Source organism: Scyliorhinus canicula, chromosome 15, assembly GCF_902713615.1.
Source record: "Scyliorhinus canicula chromosome 15, sScyCan1.1, whole genome shotgun sequence".
NCBI lineage: Eukaryota > Metazoa > Chordata > Chondrichthyes > Carcharhiniformes > Scyliorhinidae > Scyliorhinus > Scyliorhinus canicula.
The window spans coordinates 20,671,915-20,676,030 of NC_052160.1; positions in this window are offsets into that span (position 1 = coordinate 20,671,915).

The following is a 4,116-nucleotide window of genomic DNA, read 5'->3' on the forward strand; positions in this document are numbered from 1 at the left end:
TCCCGGTATCGACCCTACCAAATCTCCTCAGGATCTTGTGTGTTTCAATAAGATCGCCTCTCATTCTTCTAAACTCCAATGGGTACAGGCCCAACCTGTTACATTTTTATTAATACAGCGAGCCGTCTATCACAGAAATGAGTTGAGTGAACTTTCTCTGAACCGCTGCTAATGCAATTATGTCTTTTTTTTCAAATCAGGAAACCGAACTGTACACAGTACTCCAAATGTCCTGTAAAGCTGCAGTAAACCTTCCCTACTTTTTATATTCCATTTCCCTTGCAATAAACGGCAATATTCCATTTTCCTTCTTAATCACTAGCCATACGTGCAGCCTAACCTTTCTGGATTCATGTATCAGGACATCTAGATCCCTCTGTAGTACAGAGTGCTACAATCTCCCTTGATTTCAATAATATGTTGCATTCTAAACTTTCTACCAAAGTGGACAAGCTCACATTTTCCTATATTATACTCCATCTGGAAAATCTTTTCCCACTCATTTAACGTATCTGTCTCTTTACAGACTACCTCCTCTTGAGAACTTATTTTCCTACCTACCTTGGTGCCATCATCAAATTTAGCTCCCATACATTCCCTCCCGTCATCCAAGTCATTGATACAGATTGTAAATAGTTGAGGACCCAGCACTGATCCCTGTAGCACTCCATTAGTTACAGCTTCCAACCCTAAGAAATCTATTTATCCCTACTCTCTACTTCCTGTTAGCTAACCCATCCTTTATGCATGCTAATATGTTGCTCCGAACCATATGCTTTGATCTTGTGCCATAACCTTTGATATGGCAACTTATCAAACGCTTTTTGGAAATGCAAGTTTGCCACATCTACAGGTTCCCCTTTACCCACCTTGCTCATTACTTCCTCAAAGAATTCTAATTAGTTAAATAGATTTCCCTTTCACAAAGTCAAGTTGGCTCTGCCTGATCATATTAAGATTTTCAAACTATCCTGCTATAACCTCTTTAGTAACGGATTGAATTAACTCGCCTGTAGTTTGCTGCTTTCTGTTTCCCTTCTTTCTTGAATAAAGGTGTAATACCTTTATTGAAACATAACAGGTGGCTGCGGAACATGCAAAACTCCAAATGGTGATGTCAGCATAAGATTTATCAATGGACAGCCCAATAGTTATACAGTACCAACATACTAGATAATCATCTCTAACTGTGCACACATGGAATAAAGTAGTGTTCAGGTGAAGTCGGTTTAGGAAGCGGGAGTAATGACCAGGCCATGCAGACCTAATACAGCCCCCATTTTAAAGACAATTATGCCTTTGGTAGTTGATTTTACGTGATTGTTTACTTCAACAAACTTACAGCAATTTGGGAGGCTGAGAATTGACCGGAGAAAAGGGGTTATTTGCAATAGAACTGTGCTTCCAAATTATTTTCCAATATGACCCCATTTTAGCACTTGAAAAGTTAAGCGACCCGGACGGCAACAAAAGCATTGCAGGATTAAACGAGCATTGTAGCATTCAGTATATAACTGTTAAAATTTGCAAAAAATAGATCAACACAGATCACATCATATAAATTTGAAAACCTGTGCTGAAACTCCTGGGCCTTCGGGGTAGAGGCTAACCTGGTAGAATCCAACTTGATGAGGGTTCTTGATTTTCATGATTTCAGTTTCTTGTAATAGAACATAGAACATACAGTGCAGAAGGAGGCCATTCGGCCCATCGAGTCTGCACCGACCCACATAAGCCCTCACTTCCACCCTATCCCCGTAACCCAATAACCCCTCCTAAACTTTTTTTGGACACTAAGGTCAATTTAGCATAGCCAGTCCACCTAAACTGCACATCTTTGGACTGTGAGAGGAAACTGAAGCACCCGGAGGAAACCCACACAGACACAAGGAGAATGTGCAGACTCCGCACAGACAGTGACCCAGCAGGGAATCGAACGTGGGACCCTGGCACTGTGAAGCCACAGTGCTAATCGCTTGTGCTACCTTGCTTCCCAGCAAATGAAGAATGTTGACTTGTATTCAGACTGCACCTTACACTGGATTGCAGTTCTACAGATTGCAGCTATCCCCGGTGCCTAATAATAAAAATAATCCTTATTAATTTCACAAGCAGGTTTACATTAACACTGCAATGAAGTTACTGTGAAAAGCCCCTAGTCGCCACATTTCGGTGCCTGTTCGGGTACACAGAGGAAGAATTCAGCATGTCCAATTCACCTAACAAGCACGTCCTTCGGGCCTTGTGGAAGGAAATCGGAGCACCCGGAGGAAACCCACGCAGACACGGGGAGAACGTGCAGGCTCCTCACAGACTGTGACCCAAGCTGGGAATCGATCCCGAGCCCATGGTGCGGTGAAGAAACAATGCTAACCACTGTGCTACCGTGCTTAGCTCAGTTGATGGTTCATGTGAGTTTGAGTATTTTTAGCTTGTCAACTGTGGGAGGAGCTAATGCGCAGCACCTCATCTCCTATGCAGTGCATGTTTTCAGGCAGTTTTGCTGAATTGTAATCTGGATTTTTTTCCCCACCCATTTATGAGTTTTCCTTCCCAGCACAGACGTTGTGGCCATCCTAACATCTTAACTGGAGGATTTGACAGTATAGATCAAAAGTGGGAAACAAATACATTTAATTTTCATGTCATAAATATCACATTAACAGAGAGAGAATCAGTGATATATTTGGGGAATTGTTGGTTATTTCCAATGCTGCAAATCAGTATACAGTGCACTTTGCAGAAATGTCAACATATTTATTTTTAAAATCAAGAACTGCAAAAATCGATAACTCTTAAAATATGGCGGATTCTATCAGATCAAAGGCCCAAAAGCCTTCTTTCTCGACTGGAAATTTTAAGAATTATTTTTAGGTCGATAAGATACAGAGATGGAGAATAAGAGACGGGAGGATAGTAAAATGGTTTTAGGTTACATCTTTTGAAAGTGCCTCCTTTGCATGAACAGAACACCCAATGAGTCAAGCGAGGGGACAGCCAATCAGAGCCCTGAAAACCAGTCACATTGCTGAGCTGTTTGGAAGGGAAAAGTTTGTTGTCGGGGCAGCACAAAGGGACGGAAAGTTTATGACATTTTACTTCTTGCAATCCCATTCGCTGTTCCTGAGACCCCCAATTGGGCCTGATGTCACGTGTAAGCCAGACAGGGAAGGATGGCAGATTCCCTGTCCTAAAAGGGACATGACTGAACCGGATGTGTTTTTACAACAATTGGGGATAGTTGTCATGATCCCATTGTTCAGACCAGCTTTATAATTCCGGATTTATTTATTGAGTTCAAATTCCACCTGCTGCCATGGTGGGATTTGACCCTGTGTGCCTGGGTCTCTGGATCAATAGTCCAGTGACATGGGTTTCCTCCGGCTGCTCCAGTTTCCTCCCACAGTCCAAAGATGTGCAGGTTAGGTGGATTGACCATGCTGAATTGCCCCTTAGTGTTAAAAGGTTAGGCGGGGGTTACCAGGATACCAGGGATAGTTTGGGGGGCATGGGCCTAGGTAGGGGGCGGGATTCTCCGAAATGGAGGCAGAGTTTCACGACAGCACAAAACGGGCGCGGGCACTACTGATTCTGACCCCTACAGGGGGGCAGCACGGCGCTGGAGCGGTTCACGTCGCTCCAGTCTCCCTTCCGGGTGCCAACTGGGCGCCGTGCCAACCCACGCATGCGCGGGGGACTTCCTCAATGCGCCGGCCCCGTGCAACATGGTGCAGGGGTTCAGGGGCCGGCAGTGTAAAAAAATAGGGCCGGGGCTGGAGAGGCCGGACCGCCGATTGGTGGGCCCCGATCGCGGTCCAGACGCCATCGGTGAAGGATCCGCCCTCCCCCCCCCTCAGGCCACCCCCGACCCTGCGCGCAGAATTCCCGCCGGCTTTCAGCAGGTGTGGACAGTGCCGGCGGGACTCTGCCATTGCTGTACGGCCGCTCGGCCCATCAAGGCCGGAGACTCGGCGGCCCGGCCGCGGACACCAGCCCATGACCGCGCCCCGCGCCCCGCCAAATGGCGCCGATTCTCTGCTCCTCGGAGAATCGCGTGCTGGCGTCGGGGCAGCGTGGCGCAGTTGCGCCGATTCTCCAGCCCAGCGCGGGGATCGG